The following is a 25525-nucleotide window of genomic DNA, read 5'->3' on the forward strand; positions in this document are numbered from 1 at the left end:
CTGTTTAAAATAATTGTTAAAAAAACTAGTATCTATTTTTACAAGTGCTTATGTTTTAGCTATTTTTTTTGTTAAAGGGTCACGAAACACCAAAACATTTTTTGTCGTATTTGTGTCACACACTGCTATAGACACTATTAGGACACATATATTACATTGAAAAAGTGAAAATTGATTGTTTTTGCGTTATTTCGAGCAACTTCGTACTTCCGGTTTGAAACGAATTTTTGAAGCTCTGTCACGGCCATGAGATCTTAGCGTGTATTCCAACGTGCAGACTGGACGTCTGTACCAGGGCGTCCTGTATTACGTCTCTGAGTGCGTTGCATTAATTTATGAGTATGGTTTGGTCCAGACCAATCAGTGCGCGCCGTTATGTATGCGCTGCAACTTCATTTATATGCATGCTAGCTTTCTTAGACTGTACCTGAAACAGTGCTCAGACAGCAGAGAGACGACACGTCGTGTTGCCAAAAAGTTGTGGGAAAAGAATAAGAATTGTTTGGAGATACGGGTCCCCAATGTTGCTTTCATAATGTGAAGGTTTTGTTTCACTTTCTCTCTATGAGCGGGGTGCTGGAACTCACACGTGGATCCGTGTATGCGACGCACGGCTGAAAAGCGTTTGTTTGGAACATTTTTTACGCGAGAGCATTTCTTATCTATGGTGAGATGCGGATTTGCTGCTCGTCTCCTTTAAAAAAAGACGCAGCTCCAGTATGTGTTGATTGTCCTGTCTACAGATTCGGTTAATGTGTGCAATCAGTACCCTTTCTTTGTACATTCAGATGGCAAAGTTATAGCTCGTATGGTCAGCAGTACTCTTTCACTTTTTAAAAGACAGACCTTAGTCAAAATGATTTCTAAGTTACTTAGTTTACAGTATGTTAATATCACTACAATATTGAAAGATTCGCTGTAAATGCTGCTCTCTGTGTGTAGACGCGTGAGCACTGTAAGCAAACTTTTGCCGACCATCATGTTGAATTTTTCGCCGCACTTTGTGACAGGATAGTCTACACACACACAGCTTTCTGACCTACTAAGTGCATCTGAGTTACAGAGAAATGCAGAAGTTTTTTCTGTTATACGACGTGCGGTATCAAACATTTCACCGTCATTAAACACTCTGTCCCTCTCCCCTGCATCTGTGTTTGTTTTTCCTCGGTCAAAAACACGTGCACAAATGGCAACTCCTATTTTTGTTCAAACCCTGCCCATTTTCCATTTCCATCGACACTCCCACACAAACAGAGCTAGACACACTTACTTTCCTGACTTTTTCCAAACTAGAGGTGTGAAAACATACTGCTGAAATGGGGGGTTTCATGGCCCTTTAATGCTAGTGCTTAGCATTTCATTAGCTATAGTGCTTATTCTTTAGGTAGTACCTTTTTTATTTAAACATTGTACTTATTCAGGCGAAGCAGTGGTACAGAAGGTAGTGCTGTTGCCTCACAGCAAGAAGGTCGCTGGTTCGATCCTCGGCTCAGTTGGCCTTTCTGTGTGGTGTTTGCATGTTCTCCCTGCATTTGCGTGGGTTTCCTCTGGGTGCTCTGGTTTCCCCCACAGTCCAAAGACATGCGGTACAGGTGAATTGGGTAGGCTAAATTGTCTGTAGTGTTTGAGTGTGTGTGGATATTAATATATAAAGTAAACAGAAGTGACAAATAAACACAACCCTGTCGGACACCAGAACTACTATATTTAACTTGGAACAAACTGTTATTTCCTTTGATTGCCTGAGTTCGGTTTAATACCAGGATTAATACCATAATTAAGGGATTAATATCATTCAATAATTGTAGGATTTACTTCTAACTTTTTTAGTTTCCTAATTAAAACACATAATATTTATAGTGCTACTTATACTACTTATTTATTAGATATCCATTAATAAGATACACATTTTTTATTCATATTATTAAATTATTTTATGGCCTAGTATTTACTGATTTCCTACTAGTACATCTTTGTAATATTAACTACAATATTACTAGTTTTTTTTTTTTTTTTTTACTTGTAATGATATCAACTTTCCCTTGGCCATTGATTATCAACATAAAATGAAAAAAAAAAAAAAAACAGTTGTGACTAATAATTACAAAATAGTGTTTTATAAATAATTGGCCGTACTCTACCCAGTAAACAGAATGTTGTTTCTGTCTGCTGTCTAACACCCCTTATCTATCATTTTTATATCAACAGTCGCTTGGTCTTTTCTGATTAGAACCAGCCGATTCGAATGTTATCACTCGATTGAATGGGTGTTATCAGTGGTTATCAGCTGATAGATATGGGCCAGTAGGGGCCTTCTGCACTTACTAGTAGGCTCAGAAGGCTGTAATCATCCATCCACATGGTTAATCAGCTATAGATCACATACGGCTGCCGGAAGTTAACAAGAATTATTTATAATATTTATAAAATTTCCCATTAGGGCGTCACAGGGTTATAGGGGATAACACGATCGCCTTACAGCAAGAAGGTCGCGGGTTCGAGCCTCTGCTGGGTCAGTTGGCATTTCTGTGTGGAGTTTGCACGTTCTCTCCGTGTTCATGTAGTTTCCCCGGGTGCTCCGGTTTCCCCCAACAAGTCCAAAAGACAGGCGCTATAGGTGGGTAAGCTTACAGTAATTGTTCATAGTGTATGTGTGAGAATTATTGTGTATGGATGTTTCCCAGTGATAAGTTGCAGCTGGAAGGGCATCCGCTGCGTAAAACATATGCTGGATAAGTTGGCGGTTCATTCCACTGTGGCGACCACAGATTAATAAATGGATTAAGCCAAAAAGAAAATTAATAAATGAATGAATTTCCCATTAATTATATGTATTAATGTCTACCCAATTCCCAACCCTAAACCCAACCATCACAGTAATGTACAAACAGATCTGGATCTGAAGTCTTTTCTATTAGTATAGCTGATTAATCATGTGGATGGATGATAACAGCCTTCTGCACTAGTAGGTGCAGAAGGCTCCAACTGGCCCATATTTATCAGCTGATATCCACTAATAATGCCCCCATTCAATCAAGTGATAACATTCTAATTGGGTGCTACAGCAACTCAACAAATGAAAAATGATCTAAAATATTAATCTATTTTGAAGCAAATAGAAGCTACTTTGATTTATCTGATAAAGGGCAATGCAGAGCACAAGATCTGTGACTGGTTGGCTTGGTATTAGTGATGTATGTTATGTCCTGTGGAGGAGCTTCAGATGAAGGCTTTTGTTCTTTATTTATTACTTAAGTTGTTGAATGCTCATCAGTGGTAGAGGTACGGCTACAGTAGCATGACAAAAAATTGCATCAAAAACCCCAAACACTGAAGAAGAAAGTGGAACATAGAAAACCAACTGCCTACTTGCGTTTCAGAGGTCTTATTGCCAGAGCAGCACAGACAGCATGCAGAAGTGTAAATGCTCAAAATGACCTGTAGTCTAAATGCTAAACATATTAAATGATGTAATAGTCAACCGAATTTGCAATTGAAGCTACACCACCTGACAAAAGTCTTGTCATCAATCCCAGGGCAAGGTGCTCCAAGATGAGTCAGCTCAGTCACCAAATGAAAATTGTTGAGCATGTCTGGGGTAAGATGAAGGAGGAGGCATTGAAGCTGAATCAAAGAATCTCGAACTCTGGGAGTCCTGCAAGAACACTTTCTTTGCCATTTCAGATGACTTTATTACTAAGCTATTTGAGTCATTGCAGAGATGTATGGATGCAGTCGTTCAAGCTCATGGGCATCATACACAATATTAATTATTTTTCCATGGCACCATGACTTTTTATTCTATACTATACATTATTTATTTTAAGTGAGAAGACTTTTGTCAAAGCAAAATTAGACCTTACTGTCTTAATAAAATAGTTAAATAATCAAGGCTTGATCATATTTTATTTTGGTAAAATAAGCGTAATATGGAGGCCTCTGCCTTTCACATAAGTCACTTCTGATAGCAAATGATCAACTAGAAGTCGAGTTATTATTTGTTGTACCTAAAACTTGGGTAGGCGACAGGACTTTCATCAGGTATAGTCTGTTTAGTAACATGGAAATACTGTAAACTTTTTGTATGTTTTACAGAGTAAATGTTAGAATGGCTTGCCACATCATTGTGTCTGTGTTTGTTGAACTGGTGCTATACCCACACACAAATCCGCTTGCTAATTCGTAACGTGGAGACAGAGATGTCTGACATGCAGGGACAGCTGGAGCTGAGGACTGTCTAACAGTCTGTACTGGTGTCAGCGCACAGATCTAGAGTCTGTTCACCAATGCCATCACAGCTGGAGAGACACAGGTGCTATTGGGATCAGACACTGGACTGCATTAGCAGCTCTCTGTGAGGGAGCAATTGCGTCAGTAGCCAGAAATAGGTTTCATGTCTATTCATTGTTAATCCAATTCTGCTAGGATGAATTTTTGTACTACCAGTAACAATGTTGTTTATTCGACTATAATTTGTGGCTTTTTTAACAGATATTCTAGAATATAACTTGTGTCAGACATACATTGAGATTAGAATACATTTTACTTCTGTAATGGAATGTCAAAGATGTTCTTAATTTAGATATTACCTTTTGTAATATAATTGTGAATTGTCTTCTGTTAAATAACGCCAGCCTGTGGTCTTCACTGACTACGTTTACATGGACATCAGTGATCAAATTATTTGCCTTAGTGAGTTGCTATTTGAATGTTCCTTTCATGATCCCATTTTACATGTTATAGCACATAGTTCGATTAACATCACTGCTTCACCACGCTATCCAAATTTCCTCTGTAGTTTCATGTAATTTCGGGTGTTTCATCTTTAACTTGTCGACTTTAACTGCAGTTTGGCACTTTCACTTTCATTCAAGAACATTTCATGCACACCCCTTGTGACAAGCAAAATATTGTATCCAAGTTTGAAGTAAGGACTGCTGGAAGAGTGTTGTTTTAATGGAATTTAATACAGCACGCTGTATGGGGACAAAAAACTCCTCATTTCGCAATGCAGGTCCCTGTAGTCCTTTACTGACTCGGTAATTGCAAAGAAGAGTGTCATTGTCATGTGTGTTTAGACTCTCCTGTCGCAAAATGTGGCGAAAACGATGTCCCACATGACACTAATAGTTTAATTGCAGTGTTTACATGTCTGTAGTGCACTTCAATAATGCAACTAAAATATGCATATATGCAAATAAGTCTTAATTCCATTTCTGTTAAATTCGATTTTGAACTTAATCAGATTAAATTAATCAAAAATCGCTGTTTACATGGGGGACTCTTAATCAGAGTAATGTCTTAATCGCATAAAAATTGGATTATTGGTGTCCACATAAACATACTCAGTCTCTGTGAACTGTAAACTTTCACCCTTAATGTTGGAGTGATTTCTGGTTGCTCTTACACGGGGCACCAAACCCGTAGTGCTAGTTTTGGTCTCAAATATTTACAGTATTATACTGATATTAATATTGAGTTTTTGATTAAATCTTCTGTAAAATTGTCAAAGCGTTGACCTGTCCGCGGTGATAAAAAAGTTGAGGACCACTGGACTTGGACACAGGTGTCAAAGCCAGTTCCTGTAGGGCCACAGCTCTGCACAATTTAGTTTCAACCCTAATAAAACACACCTGATCAAACTAATTGAGTCCTTCAGGCTTGTTTGAAACCTACAGTTAAGTGTGTTAAAGCAGGGTTGGAACTAAACTGTGCACAACTGGAACCCCCTGGAACTGGCTTTGAACACCTGTGGGCTAGGGTAACTACTAATTGGTTCATATCCCCACCCATTGACTTATGTCCTCTGTAGTGGACATTGGAAGGGGTGTTAGAGAGGCCAGCAGGGGGCGCTCAACCTGTGGTCTGTGTGAGTTCTAATACCCCGGTAAAAGTAAAGAGGACACTATACTGTCAGTGGGCGTCGTCTTTCGGATGAGACGTTAAACTGAGGTCCTGACTCTCTGTGTTCAAATCACATGGCACTTTTCGTAAAGAGCAGGGATGTAACCCTGGTGTCCTGGTCAAAGTTCCTTAATCGGCCCTTACGGTCATGGCCTCCCAATCATCCCCATCAATCGAATTGGCTTTATTATTGTTTCTTCACTCCACCAATAGCTGGTGTGTGCTGAGCGCAATGGCGACGTTGTCCTGTGGCTGCCGTCGCATCATCCAGATGGATGCTGCAGTGTGGAGACCCCCCCCCCCCCCCTCATGATTTTGAAGCACTTTGGGTGTATGACCATACACAATAAATGCGCTATATAAATAAACATTATATTACATTACATTGTTTTTTCATGAATTTTCTTTGAATTTTTTGAGCTACTAAGTCAAGTTCTGTTGTACTGTTCAGAGGACATCCTGGGCTTTCTAGTGATATGTCATTTAATTGGCTGGCATGCTAGGAACCACTTCTTGCACTGCATCCAAAATGGCCGGCAAACAAACAAACACATTTTATGGGAAGGAGAGAGGTATGCAAAATGTAGCTTTTAAAGTGTTTTTTTTTTTTACTATTATTATTACATATATATTTGTTTATTAAAGTGTCAGGAACAATACATTTAGCTTTCAAAGCTGTTAACTTGTTTGTGTTTCAAAATATCATTCCTTTCTATATGTATATATTGTGTATATATAGTCCTATAGTGGACACCAGGGCCATCTTAATGTAATTGACGACTACATGTTGTAGGAGGCAGAACTGAAGCAGAGAGGATTCTTTGTAAAATAGTTGAGAAAGACTCTCTGATTTAGAGTCTGACAATCAGACAATTATAGAATTAGAGACATTTTTTTTTCAGTTCGGCTCTCTGTTTCTCTAAACTAAAAGTTTCAGAAATTTCAATACAAAAGGAAAAAATGTTACATTAATATTGGATTGCTATCTCTTTACAGCCATATCCTGTACAGTTTTGTTGTCTGAGTTTGGCTGTCGTTTTGAACTAAAATGATCCTGCGGTCCACTACAGTGGACATGCTGTTAACAAAAATGTAAAATCTCTCAATTGTAGATTTTTTTTTAAACCCAAAGTATGTAGAAAATTACAGATAAAAGAAAAAGAGAGAAAAAAAATATTTTGTTCTCAGGAAGATAAGATTGAACAAATTAACTGATAATTTGATAAGTTTGAAGTTGTGATTAGTTACTTTATGTAAATATATTCTTGAGCCAAATAAGGTGGACATTATTCTAAGATAATGAAGAAATTCCTGCATTTATGAGAGGACAAATATGGTGCTTTTCCATAAGAATTGAGTTCACCATTGGGCATCTGAAAACATTCTACAACAAATGGTTCAAAGTGGCATTTAAATCTTCCTCCATTTTGTTAGTGCTACTTTTTTCTCATTGCAGAAAATGTTTAAATTATAATAACGTCACAATTGAGGGGGTGGGGGGCAGTGGTGTAAAGTAACAAATGACAAATACTCCAATTACTGCGATTGAGTAGTTTTTCTCAGGAATTGTAATTTGCTAGTTTTTAAAATGTGTACTTTTACTTTCTTTTGACTACATTTTCAGTGCTGTATTGGTACTTTTACGTCACTACTTTCCTTCAACCTGCAGTCACTACTTTATTTCTTTATTGTCTATAGTGATTGGCTAAAGTAGAAAAATCAGACCGGTTTAATCGTCACACATAGAAAGTATACTGCATTATATGGAACAACCTCAAGAAATGGGCACTTTATAAATGAAGCAAACCATTTGGAAGCATTAAAGTGACCAAGAAGATGTCCAAAATCTTTACACAATGACCCAGAAACACCAAACAGGCCTAAATCACTAAGTGAAAGAAATGAAGAATGAAAAAAAAGGGCTGAATGAAGGAAGGAGCGAACAAATAATGAATGTAACCCAGAAAGCAAAAAATTCTGGCCCAGATTTGACAAAGTTGGTACAGCAGACATTCCTCTTGCGCTGACATACAGCATGTGGGCCAAACATGGCCCAGGTTTTGCAGAGGTGGCACTGTCTTTAAGGCAGCACACAAGACTTGCACCAGATAGCAAATGTAGTATTTGGCCCAGATGTTAAAAATGTATATGTGGGCCATGTAAGTTTGACCTTTCTTCACCCACTTATACATTTATGTTATTTTTGGGGAAAGAATAAATTCTACCAATCAGGTTGCTTCGAGAAAAAAGCATGCCCATGAAGCGAAATGCTTAAAATTCATTGCAGTTGTGACACACCAACATATCTGGCCCAGTTCAGGCCCAGTTATGGGTTATTAACTTCGATGAGACTTGCCTCAAATATGGTCCATGTTTAGCCTTTGTATAGTAGTCAGAATTGGTCCAACCATGTACCGTAATTTACTGTGGCATGTAGGCCAGACAAATTTAGCTATGTGGGAAGAACCGAAGGAAGGAAGGAAGAACCAAATGAATGAAGGACCAAAAGATTCAAGGAAGGACTGAACAAACGTAGTAAGAAAGCAATGGATGAACGAATGACCTAATAAAGAAAGGAACAAAATATGAACAAACGAATGAATGAGCAAGCAAACGGAGGAATGAAGGAAGGAACAACTGAATAAAGGAAGGAACAATCAAACAAATAAATGTAGGAAGGACAGAACAAACAGACAATGGAAGAAAGGAAGGTTGGAAGGAACGAACGAATATAGGATGATCACTAATTTCACTAAAGAATGTTACGTTTACACATCCCTGCACAAACAGCATGTTAAGTAAATGCGTCAACTTTTCTCAGTGTAATACTCAATAGTCTTGAGTACTTTTAAAAGGGCTGCTTCTATTTTGAGTAATATTTACAACAGATAGTTTTATTCAACTTGCGCTACATTTTTGGGCAAGTAATGGTACTTTTACCCGAGTATGATATTCAGTACTCTTTCCACCACTGGTGGGGGGTTAGGTGTTTTGACAATCAAACTTCTTTCATTGCTACTTTAAGAATCTGTTTCCTTACGGAGAAAACCTCAAATTTTGAGGCCACAGTTTCTCAGTTTCTAAATCAAACAAAACCACAGAGTATCGCAGGTTTCAAGATATTTGAAATCCATCAGAATGCCTTGCTTCATAGACTTTTATTATAATGTGAATGCAAATGTATGCTGCTTATTTGACAGGGAAGCCAAAATTAAGTGTCCTAATGGACAGCATGCTGCTGATAGAGCTTAACTTGTACTGAACCCAACACATTCAATTAATCCGAGATCTGGTTACAGCTGCAGGCAGTGGACCTGCGTGTTCCTGAACAAGATGTCTAGATGTGTTAGCAGACGCCCGAGGCAAGGCCAACCCACCCAGATTCAGCCTGTCCATCTGAAGGGAGACGATGGAAGATGGTCTGTCTCTGGAGAGATGGAATACTCTGGAGCTCATCCAACATGCCTGGCATCTATTTCTGGTCCAGCTCTTTCATGGGGCAGTGAAACGGGTTTACTGCCATGTTAAAAATTCTTCTCCAGTGATTTAATTAGAGATTGGCCTATATGCAATAGATATGAGTTGCTATTGTCTGCAAAAGAAAGGTGGCATCTGAACTCTGAGGATGTGCCATGGACTTCTTTGTTCTCAGGAGGTCAGTAATATTTTTATTCAGTCTCGGTATGGCGTTGACAGGCTCCATTTAGATCAGATTATGTTTCTTCAAAATCATCACAGTAAATTTTCTGCCTCCATTCAAGCCAGTGGAAACATATTAAAGCTCACTGGAGCTACAGTGACTCATCTGACATTTGAGTCTCATTTTGGTCTCGTCTCTGCTGCTCGGCACACTCTTTCTGTCATCTATTGCTGTTCCTTTTTTAAACAATAATCATCCTTGTGCCAACAAGTATCACGTTCCACTCCGGCAACCATTTTCCCTCTGTAATGATTCTTCTTCTTAAACACATCAGTTACTTTGTTTAGTGTTGTAATGGTAACACTTTACAATAACAGTACATGAATAATGATGTATTAATATGTAAACTAAACATTACTTTATTATGAATTAATGATGGGTTAAGGTATGTACTAATCATGAATTAACTTTAACTACAACATGATTCACATGAGTTCATGTGTAAATAATGACTACCTTAATTACTTGTTAGTACATGATTGTTTGTTAATTAATGTATTAATTACCACATTAGTTTATGCTTAACTTAACCATGATGAACTCATGATATGTTAATGTATAATTATGTTGTGACTTTACTTGGAGGGACACATCATCTTTAACCTGTTCTTAACTACTCATGAACTCCTTATGCACGTGCAACTAGTGAGTTTACACTGAATAACAATCGAAAAGTGTTCTGTCAACATCAACATGATCAGGAGTTCATGAGTAGTTAAGGATGAGTTAATAGTGATGTGCCCCTCCAAATAAAGTCATGACATAATTATACATTAACAGCTCATGAGTTCATGTTGGTTAATTAATAACATGTACTAACAAGTAATTAAGGTAGTCATTATTTACACATGAACTCATGTTGTAGTTAAAGTTAATTCATGATTAGTGCATACCTTAAATCATCATTAATTCATAATAAAGTAATGTTTAGTTTACATATTAATACATCATTATTCATGTACTGTTATTGTAAAGTGTTACTGTTGTAATTATTAAAGCAACAGCTAACTAACAACATGGGAGTTATAAATAGTTCAACAAATATGTTGAGTAGGGCTATATTTAATCATACAGAGTGTCCAAAATTATGTTTAAATAAACACTGAATATGTATATATCTTCTAAATGTAAATTTTGAAGCACACTGATAAGTTTAAGACTAAAAAATTGATGCTTACACCTAAAAAAAACTTTCATTTTGATTTCACAAGAACTTCCACCAAATATTTCCATCGCACAGAGGGTTATAAGGTTTATTAGACTAATAAATGTATAAGAAAAACATTATTCTTTTAGGAACTGATGCCTAAAAGTTTCTTCGAATCATAAAGGGTTTGTCTCTGTGGCATCACTTTGAAAACACCATTCTCAAACCCTTTCTGTGTTTTATTTGTCAAGTAAATTAATATATTTATGAAGCTTGAAAATAATTAAGACTAGAAATATGTAAAGCAAATTAGAGTAAAAAGGTCAATTGGATTTCATGTTGACTTAATAGTGTCAACAGTGCTGGATAGTTTTATGTTAATTAGTAGGTAATGTAATGACTCTTACAACTTATGCTAATTTATTTAAATAACACTATCAGTGCACCATTTTCTTTTGGGCTTTGATGTATTTTCCTATTAAAAAAAGACGTTGAGGGTGAGCCATAATGAATGTAACTTGCCCTTATTTTTCATTTTGAGTGATTGCTTTATCCGGCTGGTCAGTGTGGAGTTTGTATGTTTCATATGTGTTTGTGTGGGTTTCCTCCAGGTGCTCCAGTTTCCCCTACAGTCCAAAGACGTGCGCTATAGGTAAATTGAATAAACTAAATTGGCCGTAGTGTATGTGTGTGAATGAGTGTATATGGATGTTTCCCAGTACTGGGTTGCGGCAGGAAGGATATCTGCTGTGTAAAACATATGCTGATGAATGTAGGGACTATCGATTGATTGATTGATTGATTGATTGATTGATTGATTGATTGATTGATTGATTGATTGATTGATTGATTGATTGATTGATTGATTGATTGGCAAAACTATATTTTGCCAATGCTATTTCTAAACACTGGTCACAATTGGTGGTTAAGGGGCAGGAAATTGTGATTCTACAGAGCTTTTTATTTGGACAAAGTGTTAATTTATTTAAAGGTGTCATATATTGCATTGATTAAATCAGTTAAATTGTTCTATGAAATCTATAGACCATTTTGAGGGATGTAAACAATAACAATGGTCCTAACGCATTTCTTGTTTAACATTTTTAATTTCCTTAGCTTCAGAGAATCCAAAAAGCTCCTCATATTGATAAATAATCCTGTGGCAGCTGTTTTAATGTAAAGTTATGATCGAATTTTCTCTTGTTACAGTTATGAAATAGTTTGATGTCAACCAGGCTTTCTTTCACTTTTCTACATCTTAATATAACTTAAAACAGTCTTATCAGTGCAGAGCAAACCATTACAAACAAAAAGAGTAGGGGTGAAATCAACAAATGTACACAATTGAACATAACACACCGTATGTAAACTGTTCATGAATTAGAGCACTTTTAATTAATTATATTGAATCAAATTATGGCTCTTACACTTCATTTGTCAAAAAATTAAAAAACAGAGTAAATGCCTTGTTAAATCTTTTTAACCTAAGTGGTAGAGTGGAGAGGTTTATTTTAGCTAGGAGTGAGTGAGTAATGGTGTCACGATGGTGCAGTGGGTAGCACAATCACCTCACAGCAAGAAGGCTGCTAGTTCGAGCCTCAGCTTGGTCAGTTGGCATTTCTGTGTGGAGTTTGCATGATCTCCTCTAGTTCGTGTGGGTTTCTTCCGGGTGCTCCAGTTTCCCCCACAAGTTCAAAGACATGCAGTATAGGTGAATTGATTAGGCTAAATGGTCTGCAGTGTACAGGTATGTGCGTAAATGAGTATGTATAGGTGTTTCCCAGTGATGGGTTGCAGCTGGACGGGCATCTACTGCATAAAGCATATGCTGGATAAGTTGGCAGTTTATTCCGCTGTGGTGACCCCAGATCAATAAAGGGACTGAGCCAAAAAGAAAGTGACTGAATGAATGAATGAATGAATGAATGAATGAATGAATGAATGAATGAGTGAGCCCTCTTGTAAACCAGCAGAGTAATCTATTTTGCTCCTGAGTTGTGTTGAGGATGAAATATAGGCTAAATTATAATAATTTGACAAACGAGAACAAAATAAATGTATTTATTGTTAGATTTTAAAGCTATAATGTATATGAAAACACAGACTAGAATTAAAATCAATCTCTGCATAAAATAAATGTGTTTTTAAGTGTTAATGTTGTTCTTTCACTCCTAAAAATACAGTAAGAGCTGAGTGTCATGACATAATAATTAAATGTGCACAAAACTCAGCAGTCTACGTGTGTTTGTTGCCTTATTACAGATTTTCTTTATATGGCACCTTTATATTTGCATAAGTGACCTTAGACATGAACACAAACCCTTTATTTTACTTCTATGAACCCATTGATGCAAATCATGGGAAATTACAGAACCCTGCATCATCCTTTACACAAGCTTTTTTTCTGTTTTTTTTTTTACCTTTCACAGTCTGTATTGTTCTGGGCCTGATCTGTATCCCCAGCAGAGAGTATCAGGTGTGCCACTGACTCCTCCAGTATTTGCCCTCTCTCTTTTTTCAGACGGTTCCTTCCTCTGACGCCACTATCCTGGAGATCCTAACACTACAGGTCTGTGTTCGCTGCCGTGGTGAAGGTTTCTCAAATAAAGCTTTTAAATTCTCTGCCTTGCATGCTGGCAGCACTGCAATAGCAAAGCATCCAAAGATTAGCATTATATTGCCAGCTGTTGATTCTCAAGTCCTGACCTCGATAAACATGACGTTTGCGTTTGAGATGAAAATTGCTCATGCCAATATGTTCTGGCTGAAGTGCTAATGATACAGTGATTGTAAAGTGCCAGACTTCCAGATTCAAATCAACAGATGAATGGTTTTCAGGTTGAAATTAGCTTCATTCTCTCTCTTTAGGGTCGGATGATGCAATTTATGATCTATTTATGTGTTAGTTAAGGAAAGATTCATCCAGTGGCCAGAGATAAACTGTGAAACAGTTTTGTTTGCACTGTAAATAATCCTGGTTGCCTTAAATTTTTAAGTTGAATCAAATTGATTTTATGAGTCAATTGAACTTATATTATGTTATACCGACTTAAAACACCTTGCGTAACTTATAAAACTAGGTTAGAACACGATTAACTTAGAATAATACGTTTTTACCTAAAACATATGCTGTCATGACTAATTGATCATATAATTTTTTACAGTTAGAGAAACGTTACACAGTTTAAAACACATTACATGCAGTTATTTTCAAAGCCATGCCATGAAATGCATAAAAAGTCATGTTTAACTGGCTATATTTACCACATGTCCCCTGGACCCAGTGTGGATTCACAGTTTTTGTGCTAAATTACTAATTTTAAGTTTGAAAGAAGATTTTCAGTCATATGAACTGCCTAAGTGGTGACAAAATAATGACAAATACTTCAAATTAACTAATGCATTAACAGTCTTTGCACTGTACATCTTATTTTAACACAACTTGTGGCCATTTGCCAATTAAATTTGTGACTTTCATTGTCATTTTCTATCAGTTACTTTAGCTATACAAACATGTCTGTTATAATGCTTGATATTAATCATATTTGTTATTACTTACTCCCAGGGCCATTTATTGAAGTTGATATTTAGCCACACCATATTGGTGTTTTGTAACATCAAGTTTTTATAAGTTGGGTTGTTAGCCCAATGCTCAAACCCCAACCAGGAGGATCAGGACATACTCTACGGACAATTTCAAGAGTTTATACTTAGCTGATGATTGCTGATAAAGCTTGTTTGGCTCTCTGGGAGAGAGACCTGAGCTTATGAGTTTCTCGAGCCCTGGGCTCCCTCCCATTTGCAGGGCGAGAAGAGAGTTTGACCTCAGGTAGATCTCAATAAACTCCCCGACTTATTTCTGGCTATGACAGATATGATGGCTAAGAAGAGATGTACACTTGCTAAGAGCTTGGCTATGGTATCAATTTTGTATGTTCAATTTACTTAGGTTGCTTGTTTTTGGACTTTGGGAGGAAACCGGAGAACCTGGGGAAAACCCACACGAGCACGGAGAAAATGAGCAGGCTCCACACAGAAATGTCAACTGGTTTTGTAGGGACTTTAACCAGAGATATTCTTGCTGTTCGGCAACAGTGGTAATCACTGGGCCACTGTGTCGCCCATCTGGAAAGGAATAATTTCGTTTGGAAAAAAAAAACTTCGTCATAATTTTTGTGACAAACAAGTTTCTTTCGACAAAAACTAGACGAAAGTGATGATGATGACAACTACAGAAAATATATACTAACATTTTCCATGACTAAAAAAACGAGACGAGATGTCTTCACCTTAGGGGAACAAGGGGAGAACATGCAAACTTCACACAGAAATGCCAACTGACCCAACTTGGGCTCAAACCAGCAACTTTTTTGCTGTGAGGTGACAGTGTTACCCACTGTGCCACCGTGTCACCCCCATATTTGTTATTGCATGATTTTAATGTATTATTATTATCATTATCAAGCACAAATATTAATTTTGCTGTTTGCTTTTTTAATCCATTTTCTATCTAGGAAGATCTATATCTATTTTTAGGAAAATTAATCAGCCATCCAGATTCAATTAGAATCTCTTATTTCCAGATAACACAAAGGGTAAAAATTGGCCTTTGACCAATGTACAATTCACAACTTAGTATGATTCTGCTGGATCATGTCTTTTTAATGTTTGAGTTTAATCAAACATACAGCATCTTTACTGTAAACTGATCTAAATAATAGCCTACATTTACCCCAACAGTAATTGCTGTATTATAGGATACTAAATATTATTATAGGATACTAAATTCCAATAAGATGATTTGTATTTGCACCACCTTCATAAACGTGATTTTGCCGTGTCTCTGTAAGTTAATTACAGCAGCGTTATGTCCATGATGTTTGCTGCTGAGAATGTCTTGTCACATTTGTAGTGGAGTGTGCATCGTGATGTGTCAGTATGAGGACCGACTGCCTGTAGTGTTGGACGGGGGAGGCGCTTCTCTGCTCTTCAAGCGTATGTTTTCCCAATAGAAAATTTCCTGTTGTCAAACGCACCATAGATACGCGCGCGCGCTCACCTCCATCACGGGGAAGCGCGTGGAGTTGTCAGATTTTTACGGAATAATCCCGAATATCAGCTTGTTTGCGTTGAGACGGAGATAAATTGTGCCGTCAAGTTAGTATTATTTCAGAGGACAATATCTTGTGTGTGAGGTAAGTTAACTCTGTTCTTTGGGTAAGACGAACATCAGTAATTAAACAGTAGACGCTGATGTTGACGCAACAGTCTACTATAAATGGCAGCTTTTGTAATGTTTCGTGTCTTTACATTTCGGAAATGTAGCGCATTTACAAGTATATTTGTCCGACAGAATTGCTTACGTGTTGCGTATTCAGCTTCTAATCACAGACAATTAAAATAATAATATCTTCTGTAAAGTGAACACAAACAGTTCGCGTGCGTTGAGATGAGTAATTAACATTTTCCGCGATGTTTTTGCAATGCTGGCATTGATGCTTGAATGGTTTCCTGTCTCTTGAGTTTGAAATACGTACTTATTTTGTTGCAAATTGAGAAACAACAGGTTAGTCGTCGTGTAAGTTGTTCATATCTCATATTAATAACGGCTTTTTGGATTCATGTATGCACTTAATGCGGATACATGACCGGTGCCCAAAACAACGGAAGACGATCTACGTCCATTCACTGGAACCAACCTGTTTCTTTCAGCTCACCGTTGGCTTAAACAGTATTATCAGCGCGTAAATTCAGCCATGGTTCTTTAATGAATGCTTTCTAACAGGTTGTTCACTATAACAGTGCATATCAGAAACTTGCTTTAAATAAATAGAGTTGGTATATCTCAGTAGCCTACAGTTGTTAAGCCTAAGACTTACACAAACATTAAAACCTGGATAAAATCATCTGGGCATGTGTAGGCTTTATTTTTTTTCTTTTTGTTTTTCTGGATAATTACAATTTCTTCACTAATACATCTTTTTTTTTTTTTTTTTTTTTTTGTAAACTGTTTTTTTTTTTTTTTTTTGTAAACAGTTTTAAATATGTGTTTATACTTTGACATTTGCAATTTGTAACACCTTCAGGTGCGGACCTACCCTGCTGAAAAAAATAGCTTTAACCAGACTAGGCTGGTTGGCTGGTATTTAGCTGGTCAACCAGCCTGGTTTTAGAGGGGTTTTGGCCATTTCCAGCCTGATCTTGGCTGGTCAAGCTGGGAGATGACCAGCTAAAACCAGCTTGACCACCCTAGCCATGCTGGGAGCCCAACCAAAACTAGCTATGTCCAGCTTAAACCAGGCTGGATTTTGCTGGTCCTTTTCCAGCCTGACCAGCTAAGACATGGGTGAAAATGGGGGAAACCAGCTTGAAAATGGTCAAAAGCCCTCTAAAACCAGGCCGGTCGACCAGCTAAAACAAGCCAATTAGCTTAGGCTGGTTTAAGCCGTTTTTTTGTTTAGCAAGGTAATGATATTCGCCAAAAAATAAATTTCCAGTTAAATTTAGATGTTTTTCCTCCTTCAGTTTTTAAAACTGAAATCATGGTCTGAACAAAAAATGCCTGTCAATTGCTGTCTTCATTTTGAGAGTGAAAAAGCATATTCAGGCAAAATAAATAAATAAATAAATAATACCAGTGACTCCTGATGATACGCTGAGATTTTGAGTGAAATTATCAATATGTGCCAGAAGCATTATTTTCTATAGTATTACCTTTAATTTTGACACAGGTATCAAATAGTATTCTGATTTTAATTGGTGGTTAATTCTGCTGTGGCTACCCTTGGTAAAAGGAAAGGAAAATGAATGAGTGAGTGGTTTATTTTCATCTCAAAGTACTGGTAGTCACATTTTAAGAATCACCAAGGACCACATTTTTTTTACTGAGAAAAAATCACCTACACCTACTTTTGAAAAGAATGAACATATATTTTGGTAATTTTGTCATTCAGTGCATATGAAAAACGCTATACTTTGTGACCTCTTATAATGGTTGAAAGTAAAATAACTAGTAGAAAAGCACTGCCATTAACAGTGTGCAATTTTCTTTTATGCTTTCCTTTCAAAACGAATTGTTTAAGGAGAAAAAGCTGGTCACTAATGCTTCTGGTTGGAGCCACTTGTTGAATGAGCATGGATTATTTCATTATGCTATTGACAAGATTAAGCTGGTAGAGTAAACACACGGCTCAGGTTCGGTTTCCTGTTCTCCACATTTGGTGTGGAAGAAGGGCTGCCATTTTGGGGCTCGAGTTTCTCAGCAGGTGTCTCTCGTTCCCATTAATGCTTGCGGAGGTGGAATTAGACTCTGGGAAAATTTCCACGCACGGCATCCGAGACCTGCGGCACTGAATCTGTGATGCGCACTGGTGTTGACAGATCCACAGACACACACTGAGTGATGAGTGCCTGTGTATGTGTGTGTCTGAGCAGCCCATTACTGTCATGCCAGAATAAGTGTTCGCGCCACGCCACAGGTGGAGAAAATGAATTACTGTGATGGTAGCAAATTGCTCAGCTCCCAATGGAGAAGACATTCGTTTAAGGTCGAGTGGTTGCTTCTAATTTACTTGTAATGTAAAGGCTAATGTTTTTTTTTTTTTATAGACATGTTGCTAAAGTGTGTTTTGATAATAAAATAGAAAAGCACACTGTAATTCCGGCATTGTTATTTGCTTACCCTCTTGTTTTTCCAAACCTCTTTTCCATCATGAAAAGCAAAAGATTTTTTGTGTTACAAATTTGAAAATTGCAGTTATGGAAATGAGATTTGAGAACCACGACAGAGGGAATGGATTTTATATTGAGTCACACAGAATCTGCGCATTTAATTGATTCATTTACTAGTGTAAATGTGGTGGTTCATTCAGCTGTGGCTACCTCTGAAATAGAAGACAAGCCAAAGGAAAATAAATGAATGAAGGATGTTAAAGTATATTTATTCAGTTTCCATAATCGTTTCAGTATTATTATTGTATAAAGTGTCAATGTTTAGGTAATTTTTATGTACAATAAGATTTGTAAAGAAATATTTTAATTTTTTTTTAATGTTTACCAAACAAGTGGTTCCATATGGATTCTAATTGTAAATCTTATTTTTTGTAAGTTTTGTTTTACGCTCCCACATTAAATCATTCCACATAAAACCTCAGATTTTGTACTAAATTCTGCTTAGAAATAGCTAAACAATTCAGGAGATTCTGTCTGATGAATGTATGTGTCTTGTATGTCCTTTTTTGAAGCTTTACATATTTTAATTGCAAAGCTTACAGTATATTTTGGAAAAATCTGACATTGCAATATTTTGCTTTTCTGCAATAAATAGTAAGATGTAAATACAGTTTCATCAGATACCTTGAATATTTGAAACATGTTCATTAATTCATATTCATCGCAATATGGGATTGAATCATGCATGAAAATAAATAAATAAATTAGAAGCAATGTTGCTTTATGGTTTTTTTTCAAAATGTATTCAGGTACAGAAACTGAAAAAAATCAAATATTTAAAAGAGCACTGCATCGTCTTCATGGTATAAATAATCAAATTAAATTGATCATTTTTAAAGTTACAAATGGTACAATTTCTTGTGTCTGGATGCTTCAAACTTTCTTGAAATGTTCATACAGTCACAGGCCTTAAAAACACAGGCAGATAAATGCAGACCTCCACTTAAAAAAAAAAAGTAAAAAAAAAAAGCTTTAGCTCCTGATCAACTATAAACCCAACTCAACATTGCATATCTTGCGATGACTATTGCAAATGCACACATTGTTATATCTATGCTGAAACTATATTTTGTACAGCTCTAATATGCAGTGCCGATATACAGCCATATCGCACTGCAACTTGTGTGATATTGCTCATGTATATATATATATATATATATATATATATATGTAAATAGATATACAGTTAAAGTCAGAATTATCAAACCCCCCTTAGATTTTTTTTCTTTTTTACAGTATGTCTGATAATATTTTTTCTTCTGGAGAAAGTCTTATTTGTTTTATTTCGGCTAGAATGAAAGCAGGTTTTATATTTTTTCAAAACATTTTAAGGTCAAAATTATTAGCCCCTTTAAGCATTTGTTTCGATAGTCTACAGAACAAACCATCATCATGAAATAACTTGCCTAATTACCCTAACCTGCCTAGTTAACCTAATTAACCCAGTTAAGCCTTTAAATTGCCCTTTAAGTTGAATACTAGTGTCCTAAAAAATATCTAGTCAAATGTTATTTACTGTTATTTTGGCAACAATAAAATCAATCAGTTATTAGAAATGAGTTATTAAAACTATTATGTTTAGAAATGTGGTTGAAAAAAACATTATCTCCGTTAAACAGAAATTGGGGAAAAATAAACAGGGGGGCTAATAATTCAGGGGGCTCATAATTATGACTTCAACTGTATATAAAGCCAGGTTGAAAAAGACGAGTGAAGCGGACAGCTATTTTTAATAAACCAACTGTAATATTTTATATGAACATTTTTGTCTGATACTGCCCATAATACAGCCCTTGCATCTTGCCCAATTTTTGTATATTATACAAAAGAAAACACATCAGTCATTCCTTAGAAAAATAATCATGCATTTACTACAAAAACACAGAAACTGTAGTTTCTCTAAAACTATGGTGTCTGTAGTGTAACGGCGGTTATACAAATGGTAGTCAATGCTTCAAAAACTATAGTTACTCCTATTTTACTACAATAAAAGTATGCTCATTGACATGAGACTTTTTAGATGAAAACATATTTTAATATTCATCCAGTTTAGAAGCATTGCATACAGCAAAAAAATCCTCTGAATTCCTTTCTTTCCTCTCTCCTCTTCCCACTTCTCCACTCATTTACTTATATTAATAGCTGTGATAGTCAGCAGCGAGGCCTTTGACTTGATCAGCACTTTAGACTGCTGAAGTTCATCTTTGCTTTTTATATATCTAGCCTTTATTCCTCAACACCTACAGTAGTCACCGGGTCACGGCACCAGAAATTATGTTAACCCATTATTTACTAAAAACGTCCCCTTTGATTGAATTCTTGAGAAAAATTTACACAAATGACATTTATTTACAAGATACACAAGATTTAATGTAATGACGACATCTGAACCGACACACCATATTGATTTAAAATGCAAGGTTTTTGGGTCAACTGTTTCTAAGCCAGGTGAATTGCACACCAATTTATCCAAGAACACTTAGTCACTGCTTGCCCTTTGGTTTAACAAGCCCACAAGCTGCGAAGAAGAGTTTGTGGGGCACCGCACATAGCATCCAAACTCCATAATTTCAGTGTGAAAAATGAGTGACAGCTAGAGAGAGGGAGAGAAAGAGAGAGAGAGATCGTGTGCCCTGTTTGAAAGGATGTTAGAGACTGTAGATGTTATTGCGATCAGAGTCCCATGAGAATGGCAGGCGAGCTGTTTTTCATTGATGTAGAGGAAGGCTTGGGGAGACAGCCAGCACGAACTGGGGCAGATGGGTTTTATTAATGCAAACACAGTAGCAGACTGCTGGCCACAAGGACACGCCATAAATTTTTGGTCTTTTTGCCATGCTGTGTGCCAGATCTGTGCATTACGGAAATACCGTGAGGCTCAGAGGTTCTAATATGTTAATTTAATGCAATTTATTATTACAACAAGATTATATTATAATACAAAAATTAACAAAATAAGGAAACAAGTACTTAAACCAAGTAACCATGTAATTAGGCTTAATTTAAATTCTGCCGACTGTCGCTTTAAATTCAAATGAGATTGTGGTTTTTAAAAGAGGGCGGAGCTATGAACATCTGTGTCAGCATAACGGCAGATTCAAAACAGGACAAATGCTATCTCTTTTAAAACTGAAAATGTCAAATGAAGTGTCCTAGAATAATGCAATTTATGGAGACTTTACAGCAGGGGTCTCAAACTCAATTTACCTGGGGGCCGCAGGAGGCAAAGTCTGGGTGAGGCTGGGCCGCATAAGGGATTTCACAAAAAAAAGTCCTCAAATGTCATTATTAACAGTTTTAATTATTTCTTCTGAACATGAAGTGTCCTGAACATTAATAGAACATTGAGTGAAGATTATGAACAGTTCTTCTGAACATGGCATCTTTTGCCTACTCCTTGCTGCCAGAGACTTGACAGCGATTCTTCTCACAAATCTGAACCACATTTGGCTTTAAAGCGGAAGCAGTTGAGACCCTCAGTATGGCTTGGGGGAACTCACTCAAAACTTCCATTCCCTCACCCACTGCAGAGTGGATGCGCGCGTACTGAAGAGCGGTGTTATCGCGCGCGTACTGATCAGCTGTGTTGTTGCGCGCGTACTCGAGAGCTGTGTTGTCGCGCGCCTACTGAAGGGCGGGACCGAAGGTGTGCCGCGTTGCGGGGGCACTTTTGATCATTTTGGAAGGGCACTTTCTATCCAAGACTAAAAAGGGCATGTGCACTGCACAGGTTGAGCCCTATGTGTGCACGTGCCTGCCCTCACCTAAAAAAAGGCGTATACATGTATAAATAAAACACCCCCACCCCACTCCAGTCACATCAGTCTGTACCAGTCTGTATCTACCTATAATATATATAAGATGCAGGCTGTAACTAGGTAGGTGGCAGGCTGCAGATAGGTTGCTAATTGGCAGGCAGGCGCGGGAACAGCTTACCTTGGTTCTGGCTGGCGCGAGTTCCCTCCTAACACTTCCCGCCCGTCACAGCGTCTAACAAAGGGGCGGGGTGCGTGGTGACGTCACCGGCATCCCCGCCCCTTTGTTTACACGGCGGGCGGGGAATGCCAGTGACCGCTGTGTACGGATAGAATCAGCGGAGCGGGGAGATTCTGTCAGTGTACAGCGGTCGGCACAGGCCACAAAATATTGCACTGAGGGCCGCAAATGGGCCGCGAGTTTGAGACCCCTGCTTTACAGCAAGGGTGAGCAATTTTGCTAATCAGTGAACATGCTAATCAGTGTCTTCGAGATAACTAGAAATCTGTTAGCAGGTGTGTCTGATTGGAGTTGGAGCTAAACTGCGCAGGACACCAGCCCTCCAGGACCGAGTTTGCCCACCTATGCTATACAGTGTTTATTTGTTCATCCTAAAACTCCACATTTATAATGCTTCTTAGTTGCATTATCACATAACATTGTCATTGCCATACGCTTACAGCTTGAAAACTCTAATAGCGGATGGCTGCTTCTCACTCAGGGCTGTTGATGCTATTGAGGGACAGATCCTCACTACTGGATGGGACTTTCCCCCTCTGATGACATGTACAATGGGAGAATGTCATTAAAAGATTTTCTGCACACTGGTTTTATGAAGTCAGATTACAAAAAATAGAATTAATAGTTTTTTATTAGAAGCTAGCTATATTTATACACTCTTACCACACAACTGTTTTTAAACCATTTATATTACTGATTTTTGCATATTAGGTCCCCTTTATTAAAGGGAATTCATGTTGAATTCTGAAACCCCTGTTATAAGGGACATCGGTGGCCATTAAGTGAATTGCAGCACTCAATTTATTGCTTGTGCTCACACTCAAACATACGTTAACATACTTTAGATTGAAAGTGATTCAAAACCTCAGTATATACTCACTGTGAACTTTTTCATTCATTGCTTAAAAGTCAGATGTATCTGTGAAGGGATAATAAACATGCAGATAGGCATGCAACGATTACAGATGTTGATTGTACAATTATAGTCTAAAGAATAATCATGGTTTCACGGTTATCACGATTATTATGCATTCATTCATTTCGAAACACTACTAGTATAGAAAATCACAACAAAACTCCTTATATTTTAAAGTGTTATTTACTGCTGCTTAGTAACCAAATGAAGCACAAAATATTATTAAAAACCAAATAATAGTCCATTTCTCCTTGGACTTAAAAATAAATGGAAAAAAAACAGTTTTTGGCTTTTTAACATAAGTAATAATTTTACACTGAAAATAAATGACAGAACAATGAATAAATAAATTAAAATAATAATAAATAAAATATCTGTTTAATGTAAATCTAAGCTGTGCATTAGCTAAGTATTTCCCTTTTAAGGTGGATTGTGAGAAATGTAGTCAAAGGCTGCTGAACCTCTCTGTCTGACAGGCACTTTTGATCAACTATATTACAAAATTGTTCGGTATTTTCCTGATATTGGAGAGGAGGATCCGTCCGATGGTTAAACTTAGGATTCAGGAGGAACAATGCGGTTTTTGTCCGGGCTGTGGTACACTGGACCAGCTCTATACCTCCACCAGGGTGCTCGAGGGTTCAAGGGAGTAGTACCAACCAGTGCATGTGTTTTGTGGATTTGGAGAAGGCATTCGACTGTGTCCCTCGTGGCATTCTGTGGAGGGTGCTCTTGGAGTACGGGGTCAGAGGCACTCTGTTAAGGGCTGTCTCGTCCCTGTATGAGCAGAGCAGGTGTTTGGTTCGCATTGCCGGCAATAAGTCAGACTTGTTTCCAGTGCATGTTGGACTCTGGCAGGGCTGCCCTTTGTCACCAATTCTGTTCATAATTTTTATGGACAGATTTTCAAAGCGCAGCCTTGGGCAGAAGGGGGTCCGGTTTAGGGACCACAAGATTGCATCTCTGTTATTCGCAGACTATATTGTTCTGTTGGCTTCATTGAACATGGACCTTCAGCATGCACTGGGGCAGTGCTGCCAAGTGTGACGTGGCTTGGATGAGAATCAGCACCTCCAAGTCTGAGGCCATGGTGCTCCACTGGATAAAGGTGGTTTGCCATCTCCAGGTTGGAGAAAAGTCTTTACCCCAGGTCAAGTATCTTGGGGTTTTGTTCATGAGTGAGGAAAGGATGGAACATGAGATTGACATGTGGATTGCTACAGCAGCAACAGTAAGGTGATCAATTTAAAGGTCCATTGTGGTAAAGAAAAAGCCTAGCAGAAAGGCAAAGCTCTCGATTTACCACTCAATCTACGTTCCTACTCTCACCTATAGTCATGAGCTTTAATTCATGACCGAAAGAACAAGATCTTGGATACAAGCGGATAAAAATGAGTTTCCTTCGCAGGGTGGCAGGGCGCACCCTTATAGATAGGGTGAGGAGCTCTGTCGCCCGGAAGGAGCTCTGAGCAGAGCCACTGCTCCTCAACATTGAGAGAAGTCAGCTGAGGTGGCTCGGGCATCTGTTTAGGATGCCTACTGGACGCCTACCTAGGGGTATCTAAGCATATCCCACTGGGAGGAGGCCTCGGGGAAGGCCCAGGACATAATGGAGGGACTATGTCTCTTGATTAGCCTGGGGACCCCTCGAGATCCTCCGGGAGGAGCTGGAGGAAGTGTCTGGGGAGAGGGAAGTCTGGGTTTCTCTCCTAAGACTGCTGCCCCCACGACCCAGCCCTGAAAAAGCAGTTGAAAATGAATGAATGAATGAACGTTGCAAAATTTTACACTACAAAACAGGGAACAAACAACATTTACCATTAAAATAACTAAAATAAAAAATATATATTATCCTAAAAAATAAAAACAATTGACAACAGCAACAAGTAGTACAAAATATATCCATCAAAGGAAAAAAAAAAAAAAACATAACAAATATTTTGAAACTGAAGTACAAAGAGCTTCAGTTATTTTATTTTGCTTTCTGAAACATTTGAAGCTTTGAGCCTTCTTACCTACCTCAAAAAGAAAACACCTAAAAGGGCCTTATGGCCTTTAGTTAATACCCTCAGCCATGGTTAATGATGTTAATTCAGCCTCTGTGTACAAGCTTGAAACTTTAAACTACTGC

General features: G+C 37.6%; 2 protein-coding genes across 7 annotated transcripts in view; one reads left to right on the forward strand and one right to left on the reverse strand.

Moving 5' to 3' along the window:
- Positions 1 to 25525, reverse strand: part of rab34a (RAB34, member RAS oncogene family a) — a 626412-nt gene that overhangs the window by 381053 nt on the left and 219834 nt on the right. The gene's annotated exons all lie outside the window — the stretch shown is intronic.
- The window catches only part of dusp14 (dual specificity phosphatase 14), a 43704-nt gene that overhangs the window by 5830 nt on the left and 12349 nt on the right, over positions 1 to 25525 (forward strand). Inside the window, exons 1-2 of one of the 5 annotated variants that reach the window (XM_073922985.1) lie at positions 9204 to 9559; positions 13181 to 13320. The gene's annotated coding sequence lies outside the window, so the exon portion shown is untranslated. 5 annotated transcript variants of the gene reach the window in all.

The sequence above is a fragment of the Danio rerio genome, chromosome 15 (assembly GCF_049306965.1).
Source record: "Danio rerio strain Tuebingen ecotype United States chromosome 15, GRCz12tu, whole genome shotgun sequence".
In the NCBI taxonomy this organism is placed as follows: domain Eukaryota; kingdom Metazoa; phylum Chordata; class Actinopteri; order Cypriniformes; family Danionidae; genus Danio; species Danio rerio.